This window comes from Copadichromis virginalis, linkage group LG23 (genome assembly GCF_057382275.1).
Source record: "Copadichromis virginalis isolate Kocher_CV1m ecotype Utaka linkage group LG23, C_Virginalis_male_GT1.1, whole genome shotgun sequence".
NCBI lineage: Eukaryota > Metazoa > Chordata > Actinopteri > Cichliformes > Cichlidae > Copadichromis > Copadichromis virginalis.
Genome location: NC_140639.1, coordinates 48,134,319 through 48,147,824, shown reverse-complemented (window position 1 = coordinate 48,147,824; position 13,506 = coordinate 48,134,319). Strand labels below are relative to the sequence as shown.

At 42.0% G+C, this 13,506-nt stretch overlaps 1 protein-coding gene and 1 long non-coding RNA gene across 8 annotated transcripts in view; one reads left to right on the top strand and one right to left on the bottom strand.

Moving 5' to 3' along the window:
- LOC146681980 (NACHT, LRR and PYD domains-containing protein 12-like) overlaps positions 1–13,506 on the bottom strand; it is a 427,057-nt gene that overhangs the window by 263,568 nt on the left and 149,983 nt on the right. Inside the window, exon 1 of one of the 2 annotated variants that reach the window (XM_085448434.1) lies at positions 3,539–3,602. The exons of the other annotated variant lie outside the window; for it this stretch is intronic. The gene's annotated coding sequence lies outside the window, so the exon portion shown is untranslated. Of the gene's footprint in view, positions 1–3,538; positions 3,603–13,506 lie in introns of those variants that run through there. 2 annotated transcript variants of the gene reach the window in all.
- Positions 909–7,280, top strand: LOC146681989 (uncharacterized). Of its 6 annotated transcripts, none has more exons than XR_014917971.1 (4): positions 909–1,076; positions 2,143–2,230; positions 3,473–6,405; positions 6,489–7,280. It is a non-coding gene; the product is annotated as an uncharacterized LOC146681989 (long non-coding RNA). The 6 variants fall into 6 exon arrangements; XR_014917969.1 differs by having other exon boundaries at positions 2,143–2,269; XR_014917972.1 differs by having other exon boundaries at positions 2,143–4,383; positions 4,795–6,405.

Sequence of the window (13,506 nt, the reverse complement as noted above, 5' to 3'; positions counted from 1 at the left end):
AAGATAAAAAAAAACAAAAAAAAAAATCTCTCCATAACAAAATTGAGCTTGAAAGAAAAAAAAATGTTTCTGCTGTGTGGGATCATTTTGATCTTTTAACTGCAAATAAGGGAATAGTTTGTCTGTCTTTGTTTCAGTGTAATCTATCAGAATAGGAAAAACAGCAATGTGACTTGCAGTGTAAATTATTTATTTTCTATTCTGCTGAGCTTTGTTACACAATCAAAAGCACCTCCTCAGTGTTCAGGCATTACAGAACCAAACATGAAAATGAGGAGACAAACACACCGAGAATGAACACAGGTCGGCCTATATTGACACTGAACTGCTTTATCATCATTTTTTAATTAACATGCGTTTTATTATTTTGAAATCAAGCACCTAGGAAGTCTGTTCTGGACCATGCAGTCCTGAGTTTTATTATAACGGACTGCCAACCCCTTAGTATTGTGGAGAGTGTCGGAGAGAAACATTCCAAGATCAGAGGATCCTTTAACGTACTGGGGGAACAGGAAGACATCTTATCTGAACCTTTTCCACCTGGCTTTACAGTTTTTGTGTACCCCAGCTTCATCTGTGCCTCTGAATTTTCCAAAGCTGGGGAAATGCACCTTAGAACACACATGCATCAACACTACAATGAGCGGGCGGAGGGAGGTTTTGGAGTCTTCTCACACCCCCGTTCTCTGCGACAGGCACGTGCAGAGGGGGGGGGGGGGGGGCTAGAGGGGCTTGAGCACCCGCCCCTTTCCTGATGGGTACCCAAGGTGCCCTTTTGTTGAGGCAACTTTTTAAAAAAAAAAAGTATTATTTTTTTTTAATGTGTGCGTGCGTGCGGAGTCCTGTCTGTGCCCTTCAACAATAATATTTAACTATTAATCACAGTTTTGCTAAATAAAAGGATCTGGCTTGCATCAGTCACATGATCACATTTAACCAATGATCGCCCTCGACGGCAGAACGCGCTGGTTACGAGCCGGGAACGAGCTCACAAAGAGCACGCGCATTTTTTGCGGTCCGGAGCTGTAGGAGAAACACAAGTTAACTCAGAGACACAGACTGATGCGACAAACCCAGTAAGTAGGTGTACAGCGTACACTGTAGTGTGTAGCACACAGGAGTATTAGCTTATTACGTACACGTTGGTAAGTTGTCTTGTGGCAATTTGACGAACTGAAACAAACGAGCGTGCTGTGTGTGCAACAGCGCGACAAACATTACCTGTCCTTTTATTAACTGCACATGTAGTGCTGGTCACAGCTGCTGGCTACCTGTGTAAGGCTGTCATAGGTCTGTAGCTCTGTCACCGTTTTAGTGAACATATTTAGTTTTAAAGTAAGTTACAGAGCATTTCCTGCCCTTCTGGGGGGATTATATTTCACTAAAAAACGATCTAATATACATGTCCACATAATTATGCATTATTATAATTATAATATATTAAAAACACGCTGTATTTTAAAGAACATACATTAAGATGCAGATTATATTAGATTTATATTTTAAATAAGACAAAATTTGGATTTTACAGCAGTAAAATGATTGTATCTCTATACATGTAATAAGCTTTGCCCTGCACAGAGTGGATAGTGAAACAAATGGAATCATCATAAATACATTATTTCATATTTATTACTTCCCCCTCCTCATTGCTTTATTATTGTAGCTCTAGTAATGAATAATAATGTAAGGATTCTGGATCAGCACCATGATGCCCATAGTATATACAGTATTCTGAAGAAGGTCTAAAATGTCAGTGTGTTGCACCAAAATATTTAAGTAATTATCAGTTTTAGTTCTTAGAGTGTACCTCAAAGCACACTGTGTTCTGTTGATCTTATGTGCTGCACAATAATGTTTAATATTTAGTATTTACTGTTATATTACTATATATCATTGTGATGTTGTTTATTGTATTGCTCTCGTTTTCTTCTGCTTGTTTTCTTTTTTCTTTCTCAACAGGTGATCCAGGTGATTGATGTATGTGTGTGTGTGTGTATATATATATATATATATATATATATATATATATATATATATATATTTTTTTTTTTTTTTTTTTTTTTTTTTTTATTTTATTTTTTTTTTTTTGTCTGCTTATTTAGTTGGTTTTTGTTTTTTTGCCCTTTATCCCTGTCCCAGGACACAGCTGGGAGTGATTGACAAGATGAGACAGAGGAAACGCAAACTAAACACACTGACATGAGACACGGACCTTCACCACAAAGCAGTAAATACATAGACTGAGGCTACGTCCACACGTACACGGGTATTTTTGAGAACGGAGATTTTCCGTTTTTGTTTTCAAAAATAATCCCGTCCACACGTAAAGGCAGAAATGAAGGAAAACACTGCTAGGAACATGCCAAAGCAACAGGTGGAGATATATTCCTAACCGTGCAGAAATGCTGGCCAATCAGAAGTCTAGAAGCCTCGGTGGGAAAAAGTAAACAAAGCTGGGGCATAGAAGGAGAACCAAGTCGTATGTGTGGAGGGACAGTAACTGTGTGTATATGTAATCATTTAAACACTGCAGAAAGTACAATTAACACTAATAGTATAATAATAGTACCTGAATTGTACGGAGCCCCTCTGATGACATGGTCCAAAAATAAATAAATTGTGGCCACAAAATACCCTCGAAATACTATTTTCGAGAGCACGAAATGGGTATAACGTGGCAACGAATTACGCATTTGTGGCAACATCATATTGATACAATTCCTGGACAGCTGCGTAGAGACACAAGCATGAGAGTAGGCTAAACCTATACACCGTGGACAGAGACGGTATGAGTGAGTTTTATTTTAGGCTGGGAATGAGCTACAATGCATTTTGAAAAGCCTGCAATGCAAGGAACCATTATTACGGAGAGACATTTAAACAGGATACTGAGAGCCCAGTTGCTTTACAGGGCCTGGACGCCGGGATAGATTTTATTGTCAACCAACTGCAAGGGCCTGGGAAGGATCACGGTTATTGGTCAAGTGTTTCGTGCCCACAAATTAGCATTTCGTGCGCACGAAGTAGTATTTTGTGGCCACAATTGATTTATTTTTTGGACCATGTCATCAGAGGGGCTCCGAAGAATTGGGATACAGCCTCTGAGATAGAAAGTGTGCGACCGTGAACTCGACTCTCTTTATGACACATACACACACAGACACACACACAGACACTTGTTTTCAGATTTTAGTGAGGACACCAAAAAGCCTCAAAAATATCCTCAAACTCGTGAGGACGGCCATTTTGTGGGACTCTATTAGCCCACATAGTAGCATACCAACTCTTTGTCCTCACAAACATGTCTAAACAGGCACACACACACACACACACACACACACACACACACACACACACACAAACAGGTTTGTCAGGTTCCTCGGCTCGTTCTCTGCGTTCAGTCCATTGAAGGTGATTATTGAGCCAATCACAGCTACAGAGCTCACTGTGACTCTTCTTCTCTCTACAGTCACACAAACAAACACACTCAGAGACTCTGACAGCAAAACTACAACAATGTGGTGTTAACACTCACCCTGCCTCAGCTCCACCGTCCTCCTGCTGCTCTGACGGAGGCTCAGCTGTTTCTCTTCCTGTTCCCACCTGCTCGGGTGGCTCCTCCCCTCTGCAGTTACAGGAAATCAGGTGTGTGTGTCTCTTGTTGAGACTGGTTCTTCCTGCTCTCTCTCTGGTGGTGCAAAAATTTTTTATAGCGGGTGTGTTGTTAGGCTCTGGGCATCTGCATAGACATGTTCTTTTTTTGAGAATGTGAGGACAAACTTGAAAGAGAGACACTGTGAGAGTGGACACATCCACACTGCTGCTGCATCTGTGCTCACCACGATGGCCTCCTTCAGAGAGATGGAGGACTCACTCTGTCTTCTGGCTGATGTAAGTGTTCAGCTTTGAACAGCTGTCGTTCCAGCTGCTTTTAACTTTGTAGTTTCACATTTGTACAGACTTTATATTTTTTATAGACGTGTCATAAACCAGTCCTTAAATCATTTTCATTATCACAGATACAGTCTACACTCTGCATCATGAGCTGGTCAATATCGCAAAAGTTGTAATTCGTTTCATGTTTCATGTAAACTGCTCTGAGGTCACAGTGACACCAGCAGATATAGTTACAGCCTCTCTGTCCCCACCATCCCGGCCCACGTAGACCGCAAAGGCCGGGTCCTCCGAAGGATGCAGCCGACGAATTGGAACACAGCTCATGTCTGACAGCAGTTTGAAGAGGAAATGGATTCTGTTCTGTTCTTCACTCATCACCTACCTGACAGCTGACACCTCACACCTGTTTCTCAGCTGCAGGTCAGACAGAAGGACACACAGAGGATGGAGGGAAGGAGGATGGATCTGCTAGTCTGAAAGTTGGTATGTCAGTTTCTGGTCAAGTTTTTGTTCAACAGGAAACATAAACAGAAGCAGGATTCATACCAGCCTCCACTTGAACAGCAGCCTGCTTAAACTGTCTGCGTGTCTCTAGCTGATCTCTGTCTCCTGCTGATGTCACAACGTCTCCGTTTTATTTGAACACTGGAGGTGAAGATGGCAGATTGTTGGCTAAAATGGATGTCTGTGGCATCCTGCATTTAATGTTCAGCATCTTTGTGAAAAACCCTTTAAAAGTTGTTTAACATGTCCAAAAATCCAAAACTGTTACAGATTACAAAGATGTTGTTTCTATGGGCTCAGGCTGTACTTGCTAGTTCACATTTCGGTAGTAATGTTGATGATGAGGATCATTATTTGTCATTGCTTTAGTTTTTATTCCACTGTTTCAAGGACATGCACTTAGTAGGGACAGCGGACTGGACAGGTCTTCAGTCTGTCTCGCTCTAAGACAGCTGGGTTAGGCTCCAGCGCCCCCGCGACCCTGAAAAGGATCAGCAGAAGTGGATGGATGGAGGGTCAGTTTGTCAACATTAGAAAAACAAACATACTACCTGCCTTAAATGTGAAATGGACGGGCTTTATGTTTGCTCGTTGTTTGCTAAAGAGACTTTTCTGCAGCATTTCTCTCCCGACTTCTTTGTAGCACCTTTCACTGTCACACATTTGATCTTTACAGCAGGGCTGTGCCATATCATATACCATACTATAGAATTTTGACATAGTAGCTATATAATGTTACTCCTACTTTATAGATCTCCATCACCCGATCCTCCGAAAACCTCTTGGAGTTGGCAGCACTCGACTGAGCCATTTTGTGCAGAAGAAGATTAAAATGATGCTTTAAACTCCAGATGTTATCTGAGCTCAGATCCTAAAGCCAGACCTCTGCATCTTCATTCTTGTGGAAAAGCAGAGCAGATGTTGTTTTCAGGAGGATGCTGCTATAATGGCTTTAGTTCCTTGCAGGTAATTATGACGACAGCGGAAGCAGCAGGAACAACAAACAGCCCAAACTAACAGACAAACTATTAATGAAAGTCCAACCCAATCTCCTCCATCCCCGTATCCTCCACTATTTGCATCTTCATCTGTGAAACCTGCAGAGCAGAAACAGTGTGTGGACAAAGTTAGCCGGTATGCAGACATGTTTGCTTTTGTTACAGGAGTTTGAAACACATCTGCAGCTCATTCAGAGGCTTTGGGGCCGTACACACTTCATTTTAAATCAGTACAGCCGATCTCACAGCTGCTGGATGTTTCTTTGAATCATAAGAACATTAAGACAAACAAGATGATCATGAAAATCATATTAATGATTGATTTGGCCTACGTTTGATGCTGAACTGCAGTAGCTCCTGACATTGTGCTTTTATTTCGTCTGGGTTAGTTTGCAGCACTGCTGCACAGTTTACATTAAAGTGCACTTTTGCAGAGCAGACGACCCCCTGCACGACTGATGGGGTGAACCAAGGCCCTGCATCAGACAAAGAAGCATTATTTCAACTGTGAGTCATGCAAAGCAGCTCTAGTAGAGTCCTGTAAATGAACAGACTGGATCCCTGTAACGTACCACCTCAGTGACCAGTGGAAACATTCAAATGTTCAGGTAGTCATCCTAACTGACTTGGGGTTTCTGCCAGTGTGTTACAAGTGAAGCAGCTTGCCTGGTCTACACACTGGGACTCGTTTCTTTAAATCACCATTAATACAGTTTCAGCTGCTGACACATTCACTAGTGGGTAGTAATTAAAGCATGCTGCACCACTCATGAGTGCTATCATTCAGCACTCTCATTCATTTGTCTTAAAGCTGGTAATTAAACTCCCTGATGCCTCACTCTGTCTCACTCTTTTCTGTGTGTGAGAGAAAGAAGATGCAGCTGTGTTTCTAACAGCTGCTCTGGAGGAAGCCCTGCAACTCTAGAATCTCACCTGAGTCTGTGACTGTGAGCTTGATGGAGTGCCTGAACTCCTTGATGACTCTCTCACCACAGATGCTGTGGTTGGTTGGTTCACTCACTATGTATTAACAGACCTCTCTGCATTGAATCATATCTGTTATTAATCTCTGTCTCGCTTCCACAGCATGTCTTCATCCTGTCTTCCTTCTCTCACCCCAACCGGTCAGCAGATGGCCCCGCCCCTCCCTGAGCCTGGTTCTGCTGGAGGTTTACGTTGAAACCAAGCACACCATTGTTTTTCTTGTGACATTACCAATAAGTTTGATGTGTCACATGGCCCTCTTCCTATTGAAAAAACAAAAGTTGTATCCAAGATGGCCGACTTCTAAATGGCCACCATGGTCACCACCCATCTTGAGGAGTTTGCCCCTCACATATACTAATGTGCCACAAACAGGACTTTAATATCACCAACCATTCCCATGTTATTACGGTGTATCCATATAAATGGCCCACCCTGTACTTACATTATAACCAATCCGCTCCTTTATCCCCACTTAAAATATTTTTACTGAACTATTGTAATATTTGCTGCCATTGCTGCTGTCCTCTTGGCCAACTTACTCTTTCAAAAGACATGTTTAATGTTAATGAGATTTTTTTTAAACTAAATAAATAAAGGTTATATAAAAGTCGCTGCCAAAAACTGATCGCGGCTTCTACCTTGTTACACGAATGTTGTTTGTGGCTCAAGATGACTTTATGTCATCCATGAGGGAAGCATTTGACATATGTTTCACATATTATAGCCCAACAAGTTACTTATAGCAGTTTAAATACGAGCAATCACTTTTTGGCAAATACCAGAAATCACTTTTTGGCAGACAATCACTTTTTGGCACAACACCGGTGTCTAGCAGGTTTTATATTTTAGAAAGTTTAAACATCAGCTTAATAGAAGTCGTGTGGTCGTGAGTTTTGCATAAACAAATTAGTGCAAACCTCAATGAAGTGAAGCAACATTATAAAGAAGAGTGAGCCTAAATGACTCCCCAATGATGTGAGAGACTGATAGTCATACAGAAAACAATGACTTTGAGCTGTTGCTGCTAAACGTGCTTCTACAAGCAACTGAATCTTGGAGTGTACTTTGGTTTGTCTGCTCATAAATTGGTGGTTCATGATGATAAATGAACTTCTGAACTGGTTTAACATCAGTGCAGTGGCTGGTCCATTCCTTGATGTATATGTCAACGTTCAAAATGAGCCATTTAAATCAGCTGTGTTGGATCAAGGACACATCTAAACCCTGCAGGACAGCGGCCCCGAGGCCTGGAGTTCCCACCCTCAGTGCAGTGGAAATAGTCTCGTGCCAGTCTTGGTGCTGCCTTTGAGTCTATATTGCCGAACACTGTGTGCACACATTTCTTTCCTTCCTAAACAAACACACATTTGTAAAGGAAAATTTAAATTGAACTCACAGTTGGCGGTTAATCGTTATATAGTTTAGATGTACACCGAGAGACGCATTTAGTGGGACTTTTACACCGCCACAGATTTTCTTCTTCTTTTTTGTTACATTATTGACATATACTAGATATTTTAACCTAAGCAGCAACAATCATGTCTCTGGTACAGGCACTTTCCACCATGCAGGTTAAGCTAAAATGTGACTTGAAACAAATTCTGGGTTTCCGTTCCATAAAGGTTCATTTCATCTGGTAAGTTAGCCCCTGAGGTAACAGTCTATGTGAACATAACATACTCACTGACTCACACTCAACTTGACTGATAGTGATTTCCTGAATTAGGCAAAGCGCACAGAGGAAATTCATTTGCATATGTTTGTTTTCACAATCACTGAAATCCAAGTTAGGCATGTTTCCCTTTGTTGTTGTTGTTCTTGACACGAGTGCTTCAGTTATTTTCTCATCAGTATGTTAGGACAGAAAGGATTCTGTTGTGGATTTATGATCATCTCACGTGTGTCCATCTTTCAAACTCTTAGATTGTGTAGACATTAATGCAGCTGTCAGACTGTAGGCCAGTTTCTTTGCACTGTAAGCATTGATTGGATGCTACTGTAGCAATCAGTGCTTACACAAAACGTCCCTGCGTAAACCCTCAGACACACAACAAACAGATCAATAGTATCTGAAATTCAGAGTACGGATCTTTTTACACATTTCTCACAGAAAATCACCTAAATCGCTTTCGTGTGAGATGCACATCATGTTTGCCTCATAAAGACTTGCCCTGTATGTATTCATTTCTTTTGACTTTCACGTGGAATTGTCACCTAATATAACAGGTCCATCAGTAAATGGTGTCTATCTTCAGTTTCTGTCTCCTAGACTTTGTCCCTGTCAGGTTACAGCTGAATAGATAGTCATATCATGCAGAGACTGCATCGTACTATAATGCTCGTATGATCGCGTTTGTCATAAGTGGACTGGTCTTGTTGAAACGTTGCATAAACCTTGCCCAGTAAACTGTGAGTGCTAACATTTCTATGGCATATGCAAATCCCACAGTTGTCTATATTTGTATATTTGACAGTTTAATGAAGCATTTAGAAATCAAAGGTCAGATTAAAATGCTGGATCACAATAGAATGTGATATCACACAATACAATATTTTTAATATCACACACAGCATGAAAGTTTGCTAGTGTATATTATAAAAATATTACAGTATGTTGGTATAACTTTATCCCCTCCTAGTTTTTAAGATACAAATTTTGGCCCACACTGATTTGTGATCATATTCCTCTGTCCACTAAATGAAGATGGAGGCTCTGCTCTTTATTTCTGTGTTTCTCTGGAGAATCCTGGTAACATGATGGCTTTCTGTCTCTAAACACACACGAGCTTAACTCCGAATGAACATGATCAGAGTTCATTGAACCAACTCTGATCAGTCTTTTCTAAGGGTTTCAAGCCTTTCTTGTTCGAGCCTCTCTTTGTTGTTGCTACAGTTATGTGTAATTATTACAGTTTTTCTCGATTGCTTAAACACTATAACCAGGCCTCTAAACTAAAATTTCAAAACCGTAACGCTATTGTTCAAAAAGCTCACCCATTTCCCTGAACTATAAACACTGTTCCCTGCTTTGACACATGACTCAAATTTGGTGAACTGTTACTGCAAAACTCTACACACAAATCCCTACATTTTACAGTGCTTACACCAGTCATTTAGAAAGCACTAGCATGCAATAATGTTAACTTAAGTCAGCATAGCTTGAGCTCAATTAGCACACAATTAACCAGGTGGAAACACTAGGATTCAAAATTTAGCACACACCAATCAGAACCTGCGATGGATAGATAAAAGGGCCAAAGTCAGCTCATTCAGGTTTGAAACAATGGATCCAAAGAGATGCAAAGGAAGAGGACGTGGTGGAGAAAGAGGACGTGGTGAAGGAGGAGGACGTGGTGAAGGAGGTGGAGGTGGAGAACGATGGCGACAAGGAAGGGGAAGAGCAAGGGCAAGAAGACAGTCAGTCTCAGATGAAATTCGAGCCACTTTAGTTGACCATGTCCTTGTCCATGGGATGACTATGAGGGAGGCTGGGCAACGAGTACAACCAAATTTGAGTCGCTTCACTGTTGCCTCCATCATCAGAACCTTCAGGGAGGAAAACAGGTAGGTGTACTTGCAGTAAGACTGCTTTGTACAGTAACGTTTAAGTTACTGAACTTATGTGTCTTGAGTTTCAGTATGTTTCCATTATTTTCCTGTAAAATGAATGTGTGACAGTTACAGTAATGAGTGCTTCTATTTTTGTAGGACACAGAGACGACCACCTGGTGGAGGCAGGTTAAGGCTTTTGTCGGAGGAGCAAGAGAGGGAACTTGTAAACATGGTAATTGCAAATAATGTAATCCACCTGCAAGAGATTCAAAGGAGAGTGATTGAGGATGATCATCTTTTTCGAGGCATAAATGCCATCAGCCTCTCCACAATTGACCGCTTCCTCCGAAAGAATCAATTCCGGATGAAACAGGCATACCGAGTCCCTTTCGAACGAAACTCTGACAGAGTGAAAAACCAACGTGTGGAATATGTTCAGGTATGAGTTTTGATACTGTATGAAGTATTGTGTACCATCACAGCATGGCAGTTTATGGGCGATCGTGGCTCAAGAGTTGGGAGTTCGCCTTGTAATCGGAAGGTTGCCGGTTCGAGCCCCGGCTTGGACAGTCTCGGTCGTTGTGTCCTTGGGCAAGACACTTCACCCGTTGCCTAGTGGTAGTGGTCAGAGGGCCCGGTGGCGCCAGTGTCCGGCAGCCTCGCCTCTGTCAGTGCGCCCCAGGTTGGCTGTGGCTACAATGTAGCTGCCATCACCAGTGTGTGAATGTGTGTGTGAATGGGTGGATGACTGGATATGTAAAGCGCTTTGGGGTCCTTAGGGACTAGTAAAGCGCTATATAAATACAGGCCATTTACCATTTTATGCTGCCATTTCAGCACTCTTGAACTGTGGTTCAGGGTACCGATTGACTCTACTGTGTTATGTGTTTTGCTGAGAATCTTTGAGATTGAAGGACGGCCTGTTCCCCATGAAATAATCTTTGTGGATGAGGCAGGTTTTAACCTGACCAAAAGAAGGAAAAGGGGGAGGAACATAATTGGCCATCGGGCTATTGTAAATGTCCCTGGTCAGCATGGGGGGAATGTCACTATGTGCGCAGCCATCAGCCAACGAGGGGTACTCCACCGCCATGCCGTACTAGGACCCTATAACACTATGCTTCTCCTTGCTTTTCTTGATGGTTTACAGTTTTTTCTGAATGCTTAAACCCTAACTGTGATTCCTGTAACACAATCTCTAAAACTATTCAGACTTATAGCAAAACCACTCACTGAGTTTGCAAAACTAAAAGCACAAAAACTGCTTTGCACTCAGTTTGCAATTTTGTAACACACACTTTGCAAAACTGTAGGCACAATTCACTGCACAACACTCAATTACCAAATTTCCAACACACTCCTAGCAAAAGTATACACATGTATGGCTATCATTAACACTAATTTGCCAACTGTCTGGCACACTTTCACATGTGAAAACTTTTTTAGATAATTAGTTCACTTTGCAATCAGCCTAAGCACTATAATACAGGTAAGCTGTGTGTGCGGAGTACAATGGAGGGAGCAGAAAGAGTGAGAAGTAGAGGAGGCCGAGGAAGAGGACGTGGAGGTGAAGAAGTAGGATGAAGAGGACGACAAGGACAAGGAGGAGCAAGAGGAAGACGAGGAGGGGGGAGAGGAAGATGAGGAGGGGGGAGAGGAAGGGTAGGAAGAGTAAGAAATAGAATTGCTGATGACATCAGAGCTACAATAGTGGACCATGTAATCAACCGTGGAATGACCCTGAGGGTAGCTGGCCAACGGGTCCAGCCTAACTCGAGCCGCTACACTGTAGCAAGCACCATAAGGACATCTTGAAATGAGAATTGGTTAGTACAGTCACTTCTCACAAAGATCTGTAGCACTGCCATATGCCAATGAGAAACACACCAATACCATTGATGTAAAAATACTGAAATTGTTACTTTACAGAATTGCTAGATGACCAGATGCTGGGGGCAGAGGAAGCATGTTCACTGCAGACCAAGTAACCCATATAGTCATTATGGCGACTGCAAATAATCCTATACTTGGAAATAAACACTTGTGTTTGTTTTGATGTGTTTGAATAAACACCAGTACTTGAAGTTTGGATCCCTCTATGCTTATGGATCTATGACAGAAGTATGAGCTCAAACTGACATAGCCTACCTTGTGCACAGAGAAAGCAAAAGCCAGATGTGTTTTGTATTTATACCATCAGTGTGCAGTTGGCGCATTGTGTGCTTAGGAGATGATGGCTTGTGTGTACTGTTTGATACGGAAACACCATTTTTACGAAGGTGTGAAGAGTTAATCTAGCTGTGTTTGCTTTTGCAAGAGAACTACAATGTTTTGATTATTGGGTGACAGGTTTTCTTATTTGTGTGAAGAGTTTTGCAAAATTAGCCAATAGTTACAAAAAATGTGCTTAAGCATACAGAAAAAACTGTAAGACAACATATGTTCCAGCTGGACTATAGGGAACCAGCACAGCCAGAGCAGCCTCACTACGTTGTTGTGTGGGATAACGTCAGCTTCCATCGCGCTGCTCTGGTTCGTGACTGGTTTACCAATAACCCAAGGTTTTCTAATATCTTTCTGCCTGCATACTCTCCCTTTCTAAACCCGATAGAGGAGTTATTTTCGGCATGGCGGTGGAAAGTGTATGACCGAGAACCTTATGTCCGTGTTCACCTCCTTCAGGCCATCGAAGAGGCCTGCCTAGACATATCAGTAGATGCATGCCAGGGGTGGATCAGGCATGCAAGAGGATTTTACCCCCGCTGCCTGGCTGGGGCCAATATAGCCTGTGATGTGGATGAGATTCTCTGGCCTGACCCAGACCAAAGACAAGATGCTGAGGTGGGATAATGTTTCTGGTGTGTGTTGTACTGTATAGTACATGAATGACAATGTGCCACTGTACATACATTGGTTGCGTCTTTTGTGTTTATCATGTGACAAGGGTTTTGAAGGGGAGAACCATAAGCAACCTAATTGTTTTGGAACTATTGTTTTGAATTAATTGTACCAGTGTGCAAAACTCTGTTGTAGTGTGTGTGTTTTTGAGGGCTTGTGTTTGATGTCTGAGGGCAAAGTTTGGTTTTTCAGCAGGAGTGAATAGTTTTGGGTGTAGAGCTTCATTTTGACCTGGAAATAGGATGTTTGGGGAATTGAGTGAGATGTTATGGATTTGTGTTTACTGTTGTGAGGATATGAGGCGTAGTTTCAAGAAATGTGTTTTAGCAATCGAGAAAAACTGTAATAGTATTGCAGATGTTAGCCTCTGCCTGCAGTGTTGATGTGGGTAAAGGCTTTAACCATGGATTAGCGGCAGGTCCCAGCTTGTAAATTGTGGAGCATTAATGCCCACTCCAGCTCCTATAACCAAATATAAACAGTTGGGATGAGAGTTAGCTCAAGCCACTACAACAGCCAGCAAGAATGATCTGTTCATGCTAGCATTAACAGTGCCTATACACATAGCGACACACGGGGGAGGGGCCTAACTAATAACCAAGATGACTACAGGCTTGGAGGTGCTAAAAGTCAGATATACCAGGAGCAGTTTGGGCTTTAGAACAAA